General features: G+C 35.9%; 1 pseudogene; it reads left to right on the forward strand.

The window, feature by feature from the left end:
• Positions 1–16754: 16754 nt before the first annotated feature.
• LOC101320869 (myb/SANT-like DNA-binding domain-containing protein 7) lies at positions 16755–17839 on the forward strand (annotated as a pseudogene).
• The last annotated feature ends 2204 nt before the right edge of the window (positions 17840–20043 follow it).

Raw genomic sequence — 20043 nt, forward strand, 5'->3', positions numbered from 1 at the left:
TACTGTTTCTCCTTTTTATTCTGAGCCATGTGGATGAAAGTCTCTTGGTGCTGCAGCCAGGAGTCAGCGCTGTGCCTCTGAGGTGGGAGAGCCAACTTCAGGACACTGGTCCACAAGAGGTCTACCAGCTGCACATAATATCAAATGGTGAAAATCTCCCAGAGATCTCAATCTCAACACCAAGACCCAACTTCACTCAACGACCAGCAAGCTACAGTGCTGTACACCCTATGCCAAACAACTAGCAAGACAGGAGCACAACCCCACCCATTAGCAGAGAGGCTGCCTAATATCATAATAAGGCCACAGACACCCCAAAACGTATCACCAGACATGGACCTGCCCACCAGAAAGACAAGATCCAGCCTCATCCACCAGAACACAGGCACTAGTCCCCTCCACCAGGAAGCCTACACAACCAGCTGAACCAACTTAAGCCACTGGGGACAGACACCAAAAACAATGGGAACTACGAACCTGCAGCCTGCAAAAAGAAGACCACAAACACAGTAAGATAAGCAAAATGAGAAGACAGAAAAACTCACAGCAGATGAAGGAGCAAGATAAAAGCCCACCAGACCTAAGAAATGAAGAGGAAATAGGCAGTCTACCTGAAAAAGAATTCATAATAATGGTAGTAAAGATGATCCAAAATCTTGAAAATAAAATAGAGAAAATGCAATAAATGGTTAACAAGGACCTAGAAGAACTAAAGATGAAACAGGCAACAATGAACAACACAATAAATGAAATTAAAAATACTCTACAAGGGATCAATAGCAGAATAACTGAGGCAGAGGAATGGATAAGTGACCTGGAAGATAAAATAGTGGAAATAACTACTGCAGAGCAGAATAAAGAAAAAGAATGAAAAGAACAGAAGACAGTCTCAGAGACCTCTGGGACAACATTAAATGCACCAACATTCAAATTATAAGGGTCCCAGAAGAAGAAGAGAAAAAGAAAAAGACAGAAAATATTTGAAGAGATTATAGTTGAAAATTTCCCTAATATGGGACAGGAAATAGTTAATCAAGTCAGGAAACACAGAGAGTCCCATACAGGGTAAATCCAAGGAGAAACATGCCAAGGCACATATTAATCAAACTGTCAAAAATTAAATACAAAGAAAACATATTAAAAGCAGCAAGGGAAAAACAACAAATAACACACAAGGGAATCCCCATAAGGTTAACAGCTGAACTCTCAGCAGAAACTCTGCAAGAAAGAAGGGACTGGCAGGACATATTTAAAGTGATGAAGGAGAAAAACCTACAACCAAGATTGCTCTACCCAGCAAGGATCTAATTCAGATTTGATGGAGAAATTAAAACCTTTACAGACAAGCAAAATCTGAGAGAGTTCAGCACCACCAAACCAGCTTTAAAACAAATGATAAAGGAACTTCTCTAGGCAAGAAACACAAGACAAGGAAAAGATCTACAATAAAAAACTCAAAACAATTAAGAAAATGGGAATAGAAACATGTATATTGATAATTACCTTAAATGTAAATGGACTAAATGTTCTCACCAAAAGTCACAGACTGGCTGAATGGATACATAAAAAAGACTCATATATATGCTGTCTACAAGAGATCCACTTCAGACCTAGAGACACATACTGAAAGTAAGGGGATGGAAAAAGATATTCCATGCAAATGGAAACCAAAAGAAAGCTGGAGTAGCAATTCTCATATCAGATAAAATAGACTTTAAAATAAACACTATTAAAAGAGACAAAGAAGGACACTACATAATGATCAAGGGATCGATTCAAGAAGAAGATATAACAGTTGTAAATATTTATGCAACCAACATAGGAGCACCTCAATACATAAGGCAAATAGTAACAACCATAAAAGGGGAAATCGACAGTAACACATTCATAGTAGGGGACTTTAACACCCCACTTTCACCAACGGAAAGACCATTCAAAATGAAAATAAATAAGGAAATACAAGCTTTAAATGATACCTTAAACAAGATGGACTTAATTGATATTTATAGGACATTCCATCGAAAACAACAGAATACACATTTTTCTCAAGTGCTCATGGAACATTCTCCAGGATAGATCATATCTTGGGTCAAAAATCAAGCCTTGGTAAATTTAAGAAAATTGAAATTGTATCAAGTATCTTTTCTGACCACAACACCATGAGACTAGATATCAATTACAGGAAAAGATCTGTAAAAAATACAAACATGTGGAGGCTAAACAATACACCACTTAATAATGAAGTGATAACTGAAGAAATCAAAGAGGAACTCAAAAAATACCTAGAAACAAATGACAATGAAGACATGACGACCCCAAACCTATGGGATGCAGAAAACGCAGTTCTAAGAGGGAAGTTTATAGCAATACAATCCTACCTTAAGAAACAGGAAACATCTCAAATAAACAACCTAACCTTTCACCTAAAACAATTAGAAAATGAAGAATAAAAACCCCCAAAGTGAGCAGAAGGAAAGAAATTATAAAGATCAGAAATAAATGAAAAAGAAATGAAGGAAATGATAGCAAAGATCAATAAAACTAAAAGCTGGTTTTCTGAGAAGATAAACAAAATTGACAAACCATTAGGCAGACTCATCAAGAAAAAAAGGGAGAAGAGTCAAATCAATAGAATTAGAAATGAGAAAGGAGAAGTAATAACTGACACTGTAGAAATACAAAAGATCATGAGAGATTAGTACAAGCAACTCTATGCCAATAAAATGGACAACCTGGAAGAAATGGACAAATTCTTAGAAATACACAACCTGCCAAGACTGAATCAGGAAGAAATAGAAAATATGAACAGACCAATCACAAGCACTGAAATTGAAACTGTGATTAAAAATCATCCAACAAACAAAAGAACAGGACTAGATGGCTTCACAGATGAATTCTGTCAAACATTTAGAGAAGAGCTAACACCTATCCTTCTCAAATTCTTCCAAAATTTAGCAGAGAGAGGAACACTCCCAAACTCATTCTATGAGGCCACCATCACCTTGATACCAAAACCAGACAAGGATGTCACAAAGAAAGAAAACTACAGGCCAATATCACTGATGAACATAGATGCAAAAATCCTCAACAAAATACTAGCAAACAGAATCCAACAGCATATTAAAAGGATCATACACCATGAACAAGTATGGTTTATTCAGGAATGCAAGGATTCTTCAATATATGCAAATCAATCAACGTGATACACCATATTAACAAATTGAAGGAGAAAAACCCATATGATCATCTCAATAGAAGCATAGAAAGCTTTCGACAAAATTCAACACCCATTTATGATAAAAAGCCTGCAGAAAGTACACACAGAGGGAATTTTCCTCAACATAAAAAAGGCCATATATGACAAACCCACAGTCAACATTGTCCTCAATGGTGAAACACTGAAACCATTTCCACTAAGATCAGGAACAAGACAAGGTTGGCCACTCTCACCACTCTTATTCAACATAGTTTTGGAAGTTTTACCCACAAATAAGAGAAGAAAAGGAAATAAAAGGAATCCAAATCAGAAAAGAAGTAAAGCTGCAGATGACATGATACTATACATAGAGAATCCTAAAGGTGCTACCAGAAAACTATGAGAGCTAATCAATTAATTTCTTAAAGTAGCAGGGTACAAAATTAACACACAGAAATCTCTGGCATTCCTATACATTAATGATGAAAAATCTGAAAGTGAAATTAAAAAAACACTCCCACTTACCATTGCAATAAAAAGAATAAAATATCTAGGAATAAACCTACCTAAGGAGACAAAAGACCTGTAAGCAGAAAATTATAAGACACTGATGAAAGAAATTAAAGATGATAAAAATAGATGGAGAGATATACCATGTTCTTGAATTGGAAGTATCAACATTGTGAAAATGACTCTAGTACCCTAAGAAATCTACAGATTCAATGCAATCCCTATAAAATACCACTGGCATTTTTCACAGAACTAGAACAAAACAATTCACAATTTGTATGGAAACACAAAAGACCCCGAATAGCCAAAGCAATCTTGAGAACGAGAAACGGAGCTGGAGGAATCAGGCTCCCTGAGTTCAGACTATACTACAAAGCTACAGTAATCAAGACAGTATGGTACTGGCACAAAAACAGAAATATAGATCAATGGAACAGGATAGAAAGCCCAGAGATAAGCCCACGCACATATGGACACCTTATCTTTGATAAAGGAGGCAGGAATGTACAGTGGAGAAAGGACAGCCTCTTCAATAAGTGGTGCTTGGAAATCTGGACAGTTACATGTAAAAGTATGAGATTAGAATACTCCCTAACACCATACACAAAAATAAGCTCAAAACAGATTAAAGACCTAAATGTAAGGCCAGAAACTATCAAACTCTTAGTGGAAAACATAGGCAGAACACTCTATGACATAAATCACAGCAAGATCCTTTCTGACCCACTAGAGTTTGACCTCCTAGAGTAAGGGAAATAAAAACAAAAATAAACAAATGGGACCTAATGAAACTTCAAAGTTTTTGCACAGCAAAGGAAACCATAAGCAAGACCAAAAGATAACTCTAAGAATGGGAGAAAATATTTGCAAATGAAGCAACTGACAAGGGATTAATCTCCAAAATTTACAAGCAGCTCATGCAGCTCAATAAGATAAAAAGAAACAACCCAATCCCAAAATCGGCAGAAGACCTAAACAGACATTTCTCTGAAGAAGATATACAGTTTGCCAACAAACACATGAAAGAATGCTCAACATCATTAATCATTAGTGAAATAAAAATCAAAACTACAATAGGATATCATCTGACACCGGTCAGAATGGCCATCATCACAAAATCTAGAAACAATAAATGCTGGAGAGAGTGTTTAGAAAAGGGAACCCTCTTGCACTGCTGGTGGGAATGTGAATTGGTACAGCCACTATTGTGAACAGTATGGAGGTTCCTTAAAAAACTAAAAATAGAGCTACCATATGACCCAGCAATCCCACTACTGGGCATATACCCTGAGAAAACCATAATTCAAAAAGGGTCATGTACCAAAATATTCATTGCAGCTCTATTTACAATAGCCAGGAGATGGAAGCAACCTAAGTATCCATCATCAGATGAATTGATAAAGAAAATGTGGCACATATATACAATGGAATATTACTCAGCCATAGAAAGAAACAAAATAGAGTTATTTGTATTGATGGACCTAGAGTCTGTCATACAGAGTGAAGTAAGTCAGAAAGAGAAAGACAAATACCATATGCTAACACATATATATGGAATCTAAGAAAACAAAAATGTCATGAAGAACCTAGGGGTAAGACAGGAATAAAGACACACCTACTAGAGAATGGACTTGAGGATATGGGGAGGGGGAAGGGTAAGCTGTGACAAAGTGAGAGAAAGGCATGGATATATATACACTACCAAACGTAAAATAGATAGCTAGTGGGAAGCAGCCACATAGAACAGGGAGATGACCTCGGTGCTTTGTGACCACCTAGAGGGGTGGGCTAAGGAGGGTGGAAGTTAGGGAGACACAAGAGGGAAGAGATATGGGAACATATGTATATGTATATCTGATTCACTTTGTTATAAAGCAGAAATTAACCCACCATTGTAAAGCAATTATACTCCAATAAAGATGTAAATAAATAAATAAGTTAATTTTGAGATAGGAAACTGAGAATTGGGTAAGGAGGATGGAGTCAAACTTATTTAACGTTGTGTATATTGGCAGCATTTTGAAACTGATGAGATTTATTTTGGGGAACCAACCAGGACAGGGCTGAGCTGCATGAAAGAAGGATGTTCACATAAATCTCTTCCTGTTGTGCCTGTTTACATTTCTGAGAATCACTGAGACATGACTACTATAAGGAAGAGACAAGAGCTAAACTTTGGAACTTAAAAAACGAGCAAAACCGACTGCATGTATGTTCAAAACACCACTACCATGCTACTCCTTGTTTTAACTGGCTTGTTTAATGGATTACTATGTAAAGTATCATAATTCCTAATTCCAGAATCTAATTGTTTAGTAAGATTTGGTTAGACTGAATAAGTGAGTCAGAATAGTCTATCTATAATTTTACCACTAAGTGTACTCCAGTGATTTATGTTAAAAAAAACAAAGTTAGCTTTTCCTGTTGCTTCTCACAAGGGAATGTACAGATTACAAATAATGATATTCACTTCCATAAATGACAAACTGCTATTTATTAGTTGTATAATAAGCACATTATGGCAAATCACTAAAATTTGATACTCATAGAAGTTTAGGGTTAATTTAAGTCTATACTTTGATACATCCTAAGGTGTGGAAGGCTGCTCAATGCTTGACAACATTGCAAAGCTTTGCTAGTTATTTATACATAAAGATACTTGAAAACTCCAATAACTGTAGGAATCTTGCTTTGTTAACATCTCTGCCACTGGTGTTTTGCGCTGGTTATTATTATGTTTTTAATTTTTGGCATGCAAATATTATTGACTTTTGCCTTATTAGTATAACTTTAGATTGCTGAAGTCTTTATGGTAAAAATTATTGTATTGTAATTCATGTTTGTATCAGTAATGTTTTGTCTTTAAAATTATCTAATATGTGGCTGTTAAAGCATGTGTGTATTATAGTTTAAATACAGGTAATTCACACTACTCATTTCTAACCTAAGTGCATTAAATTTTTTATTGTTCCAGTTAAAATATATCAGTCAATTTTTTAAAATAGAATTTATTATTTAGAGCAGTTTTAGATTTATAGCAAAATTGAGTTCACATATGTCACCTTCCCCTGCACAATCATAGACTTTCCTACTGTCAACATCCCACATGAGATAGGTACACTTTTTACATTTGATGGGCCAACATTGATACATAATTACCACCAAACTTCATAGTTTACACTAGCGTTTACTTCTCGTGTTGTATGATATTTGGGTTTTAACAAACATATGACAACATATGTCCACCATTATAGTTTTATGCACAATGGTTTAAATGCCCTAAAAATTCCCTGAGCCCTACCTTTATCCCTTCTCCCCCACAAACTCCTGGCAGCCCCTATATTTTTACTGTTTCCATAGTTTTATCTTTTCCAGCTATGGCTGGAGTTGTACAGTATGCAGCCTTTTCAGATTGGCTTCTTTTACTCAGTGATATGCTTTTAAGGTCTCTCCATGTCTTTTCATGTCTTGACAGATACATTTTAGTGCTGAATAATATTTCTTTATGAATACACAGCAGTATATTTATCAATTGGCATACTGAATGATATCCTGGTTTCTTCCAAGTTTTGGTAATTATGAATAAAAGGGCTATACACATCTTTGTGCAGATTGTTATGTGGAGGTAAATTTTCAACTTATTTGGGTAAATACCAAGGAGTGTGATTGCTGGATCATATTATAAAATCATGTTTAGTTTTGTGAGAAATCGCCAAACTGACTTCCAAAGAACCATTTTACAACCCCTCCAGCAATTAATGATAATTTCTGTTACATCCTCACCAGAATTTGTTGTTGTCAATGTGTTAGACTTTAGTATATGTATTTTGATCCATTTCATATTTTTTCTGAAGGTCTATTTTTAGATTTACATTTTTGCCTGTGGATGTCAAACAGCATTTATTGAAAAATGTATCCTTTCTTCATTGAATTTGCCTTTGCTCATTTGTCAAAGATCAGTTGAAAATATTTCTGTGGATCTATTTCTGGGCTCTCTATTCTGGGCCATTGATTTAGTTGACTATTCTTGTTGATGTGATGGATTACATTAATTGATTTTCAGAAATTGAACCTGCTTGAACATCTGAAATAAATCCCACATAATTATAGTGTATAATTCTTTCTATATATTGCAGGTTTAATTTTCTGCTATATTGCTGAGGAGTTTTGCATTTGTGTTTATGAAATGTATTGGTCTTTAGCTTTCTTTGCATGTACTGTCTTTGGTTTTGGTATTAGGGTAATGCTGATCTCAAAGAATGGGTTAGTAAGTATTCCTTCTACTTTTATCTTCTGGATGATATTGTTGGAAATTAGTATAATTACTTATTTAAGTGTTTGGTTAGAGTTCACCTGTGAACTCATCCAAGACTGGTGCTTTCTTTTTTGTAATGTTATCAATTATTAGTACAACTTCTTTAATATATATAGTCCTATTTAGATTGTCTATTTCTTCTTCTGTAAGTTTTAGTAGATTGTGTCTTTGAAGAAATTGTTCCATCTCAAACTTGTGAGCATAGTGTTGTTCATAATATTCCTTTACTATTTTTTGTCCATGTGATCTGTATTGATAGACCCCTTTCATTTCTTATATTAGTAGTTATGTCTTCTCTTGTCTTGGGTACCCAGGATAGAGGCTTATGATTTTATTGCTCTTTTTACAGAGCCATCTTTATTTTCTATGATTTTTAAATTGATTTCTTGTTTTTAATTTCACTGATTTCTCCTCTAATTATTATTATTTTATCCTACATCCTTTAGATTGAATTTTATTTTCTTTTAGTCATAGTTTTTGCAGTCTGAGAAGGAGGAAGAATGATTTTCTTGTGATCTCCCTGCCTCAGCTAACTATTTTGTTCAAATAAATTTGAGAAATACTAAGGTAGATGGTCACCTTCCAGTTGTCCAAAAGAAAAATTTTAAAGTCTGATAGTTTTATTAAAATTAAACAAAGAGATAATTAAGTTGGCTAGTTGAGAATTTCCATTATATATAATTAGATTTAATGAAATTAATACATTAATTTGTTAAACATATGAACTTAGTGCAGAAGAACAAGGGTAACTGAACATGATCCAATCTTTTGCTCTTAAATAAAGTTCCAATTACTCTTAAGAAACAATATAGTGAGAAAGTCAATAACTAATCAAATAATCATGAAAATACACATAAAATTATTGTGTTTAATTTGTTCACTGGTTTACCCCTATTGCTTAGCACAGTATGTGGTAGAAAATACTCAATAAATGTTGAATAAACTAGTTAGCAAATAAAACTGCAGTATGGGTTATGAAATCAGGTCATCGGATTCTGTGAGAGTACATAACAGGAATAAATTATGTTCAAAACTAACATGGGTGGTTCAAGAAGATTTTCTGTATGAAACAGTGCTTGAACTGAAGTCTAAGAAATGAAGCAGGGTAAGAGGTGAGAGACATTCCAGATGGATAAGTCTATTCTACATGTACAACAACCCTGTGGATGGAGAGAACATGACCATAAGAATTGTAACATGGCCAGTACACCACAAGAACACAGAACAGGGAGTGGGTGAACATGAAAATGATGAAATGGAAGGTAGGAAACCATCTATCTTGGATTTTCTAGACATTGTTAGATATTTTATTATTAGACATACACGCTATTTATTTTCAAAGAATAGAAGCAAGTGACTGCAATTTTCATAGTACATAACCTATTTTTAAATCATAATTTCTTGGTAATATAATGTGTAAAATTTAATATAATACATCATTCCTATCATGACAGAAATAGAACATAGGGAATATATCTGCCCCAGCAATGAAATTGGAGACAAAGGTGAAAATAAGCCATGAAGTGATTATAAGGAAATGAAAAAGCTGTTCATGATTCATTGTGGAAGTGACTTACAAGCTCTTATTTCAGCTGGTTGCAGTATGTTATATTGAACTGGCAGGAAACATCAAATTGTCAAATCAGAATCTCAGAAATTAGACATCTTTTTAGAGTATCCAGCTTTACTCATAAGTACAAATATACATATAATAAAATGTATAGGCAAAGCACAAGGTATTGAGATATGTGATGTGGTTTCCTAGGACCTTTTTTTTTTTTCTAATACTGGACACATGCTTTCTGTTCCCAAGTAACAGATGCATTCTCTGTGTGAGGTTGACATGTCATTTCATACAGTGGGGATCATTTAACTTTTGAAACACCTCCATGTTATACCCCAGATGGTCAACTAGCTTATGTGACATTTTTCAGGTCCACCCACAGGAGGAGGATCACAGACACCCTGTATTTGGCATGCCTGAGTTAGGAGTAGGAGTCCTTAGGTACCCATCCAGCTGCACTATCCTAACATCAATTCCCACAAGTTTCAAAATTGTTTTCCATTTTCCTCACTGAGAATCAAACCCTTCCTGAACCAATCTAGTGCCTGGAATCATAATAACATGACCTGCTCTATTTAGCTCTGTTTCCATCAAGTTGTGGTCTGTTGAAATGCTCCTAACAAAAGGTAACACCCAAATTTTGTCTTTTCCTAGAAGCTACTGTTGATACTACTCTCCTGCCTCCCCCCACCCTGTTCCGGTTCAACAGATTAGATTCCCTAAGAAGTCATTGCAGCAAACCAGGTCAAGCTTATATTTCCCATGACATTTTGGTCACTGCTTTGGGGTGTCAATCTCTTGCCTTAGGGTCCAGATTTATGACCACAGTCATTTTTCTGACCCTTAGACTTCCTTTATTATTTCTCCCCTTTTAGCCTGTCTTGACTAGGAATTCCCAGCTTAGTGCAGTCTTAGTCAACTATCTTTCTCTTTCCAAAATTGAAAGTACTTTTATATAAGGGCCAATTTAACCAAATAAAAGATTGTAGAATTACTGAGTAAGTATTTAAGTTAGAATGGTAAAAATGATAATTGATTCACTCTTTACATTGCCTGCTCAGAAGTAGGAGAAAGAAAATTTATCTTGAAGAATACTGAAAAATTTATATGCAAGACAGTGTTCTATGTTCCATGAATAATAGAAAAAATGAAAATACATGATTTCTGTTTTGATACTCTGAAAATAACAATTGTAACACTCCTTGAGTTCCATATTTGCATTCTTTCTTTAGAAAGATAAATTAATAGATTGTGCTTATATTTTCAGGTGATTTCTGATATAATAATATTATAAAATGATTTGTTAAACAATATCTGTTTCAAATATTCTTTTTCAAAGCCAAAAAACGTGTTACTAGAACGTGGGTACTTCTACTACAATCTTCCTAAGATTGAATTTAATATCACTATAAAATAACTAAAAGTAGATAAAATCTGGTCATATATAATATATTAAAAATCAGACTATTTGTGTTCACTTTCTTAAAAATAGGAACTTCCATATTTTTCAGAGAGCATTTGTCTTTTTGAGTTTGTCTGAATAAATTCAGACACACTTGATGATTCAATCTCTCTAAGCAGAGAAGCTCCGGTATCCAGGGAAACCAGTCTGGGTGGCCAGGACCTAAAGTTAAGACAGGAGGGGCCCTGCTATCTGGGATGTAAGGAAGCAATCTGCTAGCCTTCTCTTTTAGTCAAGGCTTCTTTTTGTCTGTGATGCCTCCTGACCAATCTGGAAACACACCTATGCCCTTAGTCATGTTTGTTATCTATCACCTTACTGTCTGTAGCCACAATCCACCCATGGAGATGACAGTCACAATCAAAAGCAAACTTTTTCAGATCTGCACTGGCGTCCATGGTTCCACATGCCAGCAAGGAAACTACAGAAGGAACAGCAGTTATCTCTTGAATCACAGTGAGAAACTTCTGTGATCTTCACTTAGCAGCTGCTTTCTCAGAGTTACTGAGCCAAAAAGACTGGCCCATGTTTAATATAGTGTGAGAATTTAAGTTCCAGAATCAGAATGACTGGTTTGAAATCTTGACTTTGCCATTTGTCACCTGTCAAGATCTTAGTGAATTACTTAACCATGTTGAGGCTCTGTAACCTTATCCAATAAATAAGGGTAACTATAGAGGCTAATTTAGAAATGTTGGGTGGATTAAATAAGAAAATGTATCTAAAGGGTTTATTATGGTGTGGGAATAAAATAATAACTACTTAGTAATGACACCTGCTAGTATTTTTGTGATGTGCTCACCCCTTCTCTTCTTTGACTTCTGAGTATACAAAAAATGTACATGTACGGAGCTAAATGTATTGGAGAATATGTTTTATGACAAAGGCTAAATTATATTTTCATGATATTATGCAAATCTTAGGTGTGAGATTTGCACTGTCTGCTGTGTCTACAGAAACAAAAGAGCAAGATAATGGAGTCTTTGAACAAATTTCAAGTCTGTTCACATGGTCCTAGGATGAGGCTGTGGACTTGACTCTCTCACTTAGCCTTGGCAGTAGATAGGGAGATAAATGCTCTGTCCTTTCTGCTTAGTTCTTACCTAGTCTTGATTGCCCAGCTCATAACTTGGGTAAGAGTCTTTACCAGTTCTTGATTGAGAGAAGAATGAAAAGAGAGCATATGACTCCATCTTGGAAAGGAAATGTCCTGATTCCTATTAATCCATGCAGCAAGAAGAGCAAGAAGAATGAGGGAGAGGAAGGTAGTGTGTTTTAAATGATACTTGGTGTCTAATAAAGTGAACCCTCTATAATTCTAATAAGTCATGACCCAGTGGGTGTCAGTTTCTGAAACATCCACTCCTTTATAAAGGTGATGATAAAAAGCTCCCTTCCCAATGTTCTCTGCATAGGGAATGAATATTTCCTTTCTTAGATAAACCAAGACAGCTTCTTAAATGAATAGGCATAAGCCTCTTCTTTCCTCTAATCACACATAGATAGATGGATAAGTAGATTATTGTAATTATCATCATCTCATCATTATAGTTATTACAATTTTAATTACTTACCTGATTAACTGCAATTCTTACTTTGATCGTTCATTCCAGGACAATTCTGAAAAAAAAAACAACAACACAGAATTTCATCTATCACTGAAAAATAATGACAAAAATTAAAGTCATTGGTGGCCAGAGTTCCTTCCTCCATTTTCTATGAAACATTCCATGATTGCCATCAACATGGACTTTGCAGACACAATGTGATCCTGTCAACCATCTGTCACTCTGCTTGTGCCCTCAATCAGGGCAAGTCTACCAAGCTTTGCTCTTACAAACCATTCATTTTCCTTTTCATTACTGCCACTATAAAGTTGTTGACCTAAAACAAATAGACTGCCAGTTATTTCTCTAGCAAAAATGGGTTTATTCAGGATCAGTAGAGAGTTGCAATTCAGGGTCTGCAACCATGATGAGCCATGTGCAACTTCCCAGCACAGCAAGGGAAGGAAAACTCTCTTATAGTGGAGAAAAGGAAGTTGGGGGAGGGGGGGGGGCTACTGTAAAAAAGGAGTCTATACCTTTTCATTGGCTGGGTTGTTTCCAGGAAAAAGAGGAGTCCTTCTTCTTCCCGTTGGATTATGTTATCTTTGCAGGGCATAAGAGTTCCCCCTTCTGGTCTGCTGACCCTATTTAATTGAGGTTTATTAATTTTTTATAAACACACATTTGAAATATAAACAAGGTTTTATTATCTAGAAAAAGGAAATTCTGCTAGAAATTGAAAGATGGCATAAATTGTAAAGTAAATGCTTATTTTATATTGAGCCCTCTGTTTAAAAGTATGTCAATTAAAATATCACTCAACATCTAATCACATCAACTGTGAGATTAAAATAAAGGTTTTAATGTAAGTCCATGTTTGAATTACTGAAATGCAATACATCATATATAGTATATAATATGTATGGTTATATCTGGCTGTGCATATCATTATTACTATCTGAATATAAATTAATGATATTAGTCCCCATCTACTTAAGTAATACAAATGCTAATTGAGCATACACTCTTCACCAGCTACATTTTTCAGAATGAATAGAAACTTGTCCACATAAATTATCTTTGTAGGAATCACTCTCCCTATTTGGGGAGATATTTCAATAAAACAACAGTCTGAAGAAAATCAAGAACGTTTGGTTGGTGACATTACAATAGTTCATGCAGTGCAGGAGGTTTGGAAACAAGCAAGAAAATAAAAGAGGTAAAGCAGGTGATGAGATAAAGCACCATTTCTTCCAACAATAAGGTATCCTGAATTTCAGTACTTGGTTATACAATGCACTGACCTTAAAAGCAGCAACTATTCTGCTACTATGTTAGTTACAGACATTTTCTGTGCCCTGTTTTGTTCTGCTGTTTTGGTGAAAGAAGGTGAAATATTTATTTTATTACTAGAAAGTAGAGTGGTCTGTTAATCCCTGAAATTTGCCTTGTTTAGTAAAATTAAAAAGTTATATTTTTATTTAAAATATTAACTAAGCCAAATTTTACTGTTTTATGTGTTCATTAAAAAAATAAGTTACTGATTGAAACATGCATTTATAAATTATAAAGCAGTAAGTAAAGTTTGTTCTAATTAAAAAATATACAATATGTTTAATAGTATGGGTTCTACTATTTAAATAATGCTCATGGTGAAATGAAGAATCAAGAAATCAACTAATGAATGTGGTGAAGGGTGTGGTTAATGGATTTTACAAATTTCTCGGTCTTGAACTCATTTAAGAATGAAATTTCAACATTTTTATACCCAGGGCCAGAGACTTGTGAAGTCCTTAATTAATTTGCTTTTTCAACAGCTTTTTTTTTTTTTAAGCTCTATGATGATCTAGATGGTTACTTTTCTTCTAAAATCTTGAGGAATCCATAGAACCTCTGCTAACTTTCTATGAGGAAAAGGATAAAGCTAACTGAAAAAAAAAAAAAAAACCTGATTTTTATTCCCTATACATTTGAATTATTTATTGTCAGCATGGTTTTCCACTACATTTTGACCATGTACAATATATAAACATTTCTGCCTTTGATAAGCTGACTTACCAAACTAAAATTCTATCTAGCATCATATTTGTTCTGAACATCTTTTGTGTATACATTTATATTTTATGGTAAACTCAGTATAAAACTTTTTAATTAAACAATTTGAACACATGCATGTGTATATATCAAACAATTTTCAGATTTTTGCATTTGACAGTGAAAACTGAATGCTATTTTTGGAGAGCTCCATGACAAATGAGCTCTTAATTGTGCTATGTTCCATGAATTCTGGACTCCATTTAGATGGTACCCAGATCTCTTTAAGTAAACTCAAATGAAAAAACAGAAAGAATTAAGCAATTAATAGCCTGGTTATAAAAAGATTGTCTGATTTAACATTAATTGTAGTTAACATTATTAATAGTTTATTTATAAAATTTAATACTTAAAATGGCTATAAATTAGCTGTCCATTTCCCTCTTTTTAAATATGAGGGAACTGAACCATATAGGTAGAGAGTATTAGAGACTATATGTTAAACCTATGTATTTTAGATCTAAAGACTACATTCTTCACTATGACAATGTGTTGATTTAATATGCTTAGAAAGCATATGCATAATAATTCACCTCTCTGTATTATTTGCCCATGACCACTCTATAGGTACCCTTCAAACAGCTTATACATATAACAGTGTTTATTTAACTGTACTTAAAGTGCATTCAATTAAATTACGACAACACTGAGAAAATACATTTGGCTCACAATTTCAAATTATACTCAAAAGAAAGATATGTTACATGTTTTTCTCCCTCAAATATGATATCTTAATTTTCCTTTATCAGAATAATTTTCTTCTTATAACCAGTGTGCTTTGAGATGGCTATCTGGTTTGTAGCTAACGTATCTTGTTCATAGATAATTACTGTGTGGTAGGATAACATTCAGGATTTGTTTTTTAAGGCAAGAGTAATTAAGTAAGTCACAAATCTTATAACTTAAATTACCATTTAAACATAATGTTATAACAATAAAATATATTTTAAAAAGTGAAAACAAATAAAAATTATTTTGTTTATAATTCTATTAGCATACGATAATGACATTTTTTAATTTTCCATTTTGTTTTCTAAATTTTATTAATTATAAAAATGTTATTCTTTTATGTCATTGCAAAACTGTCTTTCATATTGCTTACATGTAAATGTTCAGTCATGTCACTATATGTAAGTAGGAATTTTCAGCAGTTACTACACGCCTAGGATTTCTAGGCATCTTCATGTACTCAGCTATCCTGGCTTCCCGTTTTGCAGTGTGTTCTAATAGTAATGTTGATGGTTCAGAGGTGAAACTGATTTAATCCAAGATGTCAATATTACTATTTAAGATTAGCTTTTTATACAGAATTGGTATGTTTAATGCTACCCACCAATAATAGTTTGTTTCTTTGTACTGTCAGGACCCAATGTAGTATGATTTGTTTGAGAAAAGAGGTTATTATCTTACTTGCATTTATTTCAACTGCTCCATGCTTCAAAATCTAATCATTTTTCACACTTACTCAAAAAAAATTTTTTTTAATCTTAAACACTTCATATATCTATACAAACAAAGAGGAAAAGAAAATAAATCATTAGTAAGCAAGCGCAAAATAATCTATCACATACTAGAAATTCCAAGGACTATTCTCCAAAATATAGTATTAATAAATCTAGGGCCGGGCACTGTTGTGGTGCAGGGGCCACTCATTACTGCTACCGCCATCTCTGCCACCTCATGGCGGCCATCGGGGTTCACCTAGGCTGCACAACAGCCTGTGCAGCCATCTATAAGGGTGGCCGGGCTGATGTGGTTGCCAATGATGCAGGTGACAGAGTTACTCCAGCTGTTTTTGCTTACTCAGAAAATGAAGAGGTTGTTGGATTGGCAGCAAAACAAAGTAGAATAAGGAATATTTCAAATACAGCAATGAAAGTAAAGCAGATCCTTGGCAGAAGCCAGAAATGCAGTCCTTGGACCTGGCTTTTCAGCAATTAGCCCTGAGAGGGAAGAATCGTCTGGCTCCTGGAGATAGACCAGAGCACACAGAGCCTCCCCACAACTTCAGATCAGCACCTTGCTGCCAGGAGCCTCCTCCAGCTAGCCTTCCTTCGCAGTCCACTATGGCCACTTCCAATAGCAGTGCGGGCATCCGGTGGTCCAGACAGGAGACACAGACGCTTCTCTCCATACTAGGCAAGGCACAGTATATTCAGTGCCTCCAGACCATACATCACAATGCAGACATCTACCAGGCTGTGTCTAAGCAGATGCAGCAGGAAGGCTTCTGCTGCACTGAGCATCAGTGCCGCTCCAAGTTCAAAGTCCTGAAGGCATTATATTTAAAGGTCTATGTGGCCCACGACACAAGTATGGGTGATCCACCACACTGTCCCTTTTATAGATACGTTGGATCACCTTCTCGGAAATCAGATAGTGACTGACACAGGAAACTTAATGGAGGAGGCTGCTTGGGCCCAGCACTGTGATCAGAACTTGGTGGCCTCTGCCATCCCAGGGGAAGAGGGAACCAGCATTCTGGGAACAAAAAGGACTCAGGCAGCAAATCATCAGCCTATCTTGAAAACAGTTAAGGAATCAGATGAGGATTGTCAACTGAGGATCAGTGACCAGATGAGAGAAACCAGTGACCTTGAGGACTCCTGGGATGAATCCTTGGGTGCAGGGTGCTCTCAAGGAATCCCCAGCTAGAGTAGCTCCCACCACCTTTTCAGTGGTGCAGCTGCTCCCTGTCAGAGCAGCCCCATGACCAGACTGGGAGTGTCTGGTGAGCCCAGCCCCTGCACAAGCTCCGGCCGAAACATTCCCGGGGTGGCCTCGGCATGGCGGCCTCCAGTCTCCTCCTCCAGAGTTCCTTTTGTTTCTGGTGGGGGTGGGTCTTTGACCAGTGAGCCCCCTCCCAGGTGGGCAAGGTGAAGAAGATGGTCAGTGGCCAGGACTATTGCAGCCAAGTTGGCAGAAAACAGGAGATTGGCACGAGAACTTTCAAAGTGGGAGGAAGAAAAATTGGACCGGCTGATTGCCATTGGCAAGGAGGCCAGTGCTCAGCAGGACCCTGCCAATGAGCTGTGCAGGGATGCTGCGGTCGCGGTTAGACACGGCCACAGCGGTAGAAGAGGCAACCGGTGCTTTTCAGATAGGGCTTGAAAAGTTTCTTCAGAGGTTAATTTCAAACACCAAAAGTTAGTTGATCACACAAGCCTGTATTTCCTTCTCTGGCAGGGCTCCTTCTGAGGTCCTTCTGAGGCCCGGGTCCAACAGCTGCTTTCTGGTACCCTGGCTCCTTTCTCGTGTCTTCAGAAAAAAAAAACAGTGGATGGACCATTAAGGTGCAGACAGGTAGGAATATACTTGCTTCTCCCAAGAGTCTCTACTAGTTGAAAGGTCTTTCAGAAACATGAGTGGTGGCCTGGTGCAATGGAAGTAGCCAAGTCCAGAGAGCTAGTTAGCCCTGGCTTCATCACTGATGCGCGACAATTTAGTTTACCTCTCAACACCAGTTTCCTCGGCTGTTAAAAGGGGGCAACCTGCCTACCTCACAGGGTTGTTGCGAGGATCAGATGGCTTAAATAGATGTGAAAGGATTTAAAAGTTTAAAAGCACTATACACATGGAAGTTATTAAAGCATATGACCCTGGCCGAGATCAGGCTAGGGTGAGGCACAAGATATAGGGTGAGCTGACAAGATATAGAATTAAGGTTGTATACCAAGACCTCATTGCTTGAATCTACTAGTTTACCTTGACTGCTTCCTGGAGTTTACAATCTTCATTTCTTTAAATCTCTCTTTAGCTCATTAGGCTAATATAGACACAACATGTATTAGTACATTTATCTCTTATATTTTCACTGCTTTGTCTGTGACATGCTCACTAGCAAACACTCAATAGTCAAACCATATTCCCCTCCATTTTACTAGTCCTTAGTCTCTTAACACTATGGATATAATTCAGAACTGACAGGGAGCCATAGTCGTGTGTTTGGTTCATGTTAATCTTTGATATAATAAGAAATTGGCTGTCTTATAAAATATTACATGTTAGTAAATTCTTTGCATTCCATATTTTTTAGATTCCTTGATTATGCATAATTATATATCTTTAGTTTTGGTTTACCATTTTGACATCGTGGAAACAATTTGGATTATATAAGTTTCCCAAATGCTTTTAGCTAATTTTGTTTTTCTCTGTTAGCCTTTTTTCTGCCTAGTATGTTACAGAAGGCAAGCCCTAGAAAAGCCTTTTCTTCTAGGGAATTTTCCAAAGTCACTTTTTCTTACAAGATATAGACAGAAGTTCACCTCGTTAATGGCATATGATGGAATAGAACAGCTTTGGGAACAGTTGGGAGGTGTGGATAAGGATAAGTTACCTGCAATAGGTAACTCTTTGTAAGCACCAACCCTCCACAAATCCATTCCCTTTTCCCTCCAAAACACATACACTTCCTAGAGGAGGTATGATGGTGTTGAGCCATGCTTCCAAATTACTCTAGAAGGGAAGCCATTTACCAGCCATCGTTAACGTAACTTAAAGCTCTTAGTGGTTATTTAGTACTTTCAGAAAGTACAAAAAGGAGACTTGGAATTTAAAAAGCTTTCCTCTAATCAAGAGGCTGAAAAAATGTGCAGGCATGTTGGGAGAGGTTTTATTTTATATTTTGCCAACTTGATTGCTTACCTAAATGCTGGAAATACCAATGCTGGAGAAATGGTCCAAATCACAGTGGGAACATACTGGAAGCAGGAATAGATGGCAAGCTCCTCTGATGAATGGGCAATTATGTTGAAGCAGCATGAGGTAGAACACACTGGAGTCTAGTCAGAACCCCCAGATTCTAATGCTGCCATAGTTCGTTACATTGAACAAATCACTTGCCTTTTTTGTGCCTCAGTTTCTTTATCTCTAAAATGAGAGGTTCGTACTAGACGACTTTTCTTGTACCTTCCAGTTCTAAAAAATTAGATGAATAGCATAACAAAAGGCAAAATGAAATTCTGATTGCAATATTTCCAGTCACAGCAGTGTATTAATGTATGTGAATTACTGGTAACAATTGTGTTTTAAGGAAGCGTTCTACGGTATTAATATTTATGAATGTACTCGTGAACTTCTATAAGCACCACACCCAGACACAGATTCCTTTCTTTAAAGGAGCATATGCTTAAGGCACGGAAGTGGAGTTATATATATATATCTTTTTTTTTTTTTTCTCAGTTGTTTTAGGACCTTACGTGGAGGGGTCCATGTCAGTTACAACTGGATAATGCTACTGTAGATAGGTAGACTTTCCAGAAAAACAGGAAAGGACTTGAACGAGTTAGGCCTGTACTATATTTATCTATTAATGGTAGCAAAGTACACAGGCAGGGATTTATTTGAGATAAGAGA

This window comes from Tursiops truncatus, chromosome 18 (assembly GCF_011762595.2).
Source record: "Tursiops truncatus isolate mTurTru1 chromosome 18, mTurTru1.mat.Y, whole genome shotgun sequence".
NCBI lineage: Eukaryota > Metazoa > Chordata > Mammalia > Artiodactyla > Delphinidae > Tursiops > Tursiops truncatus.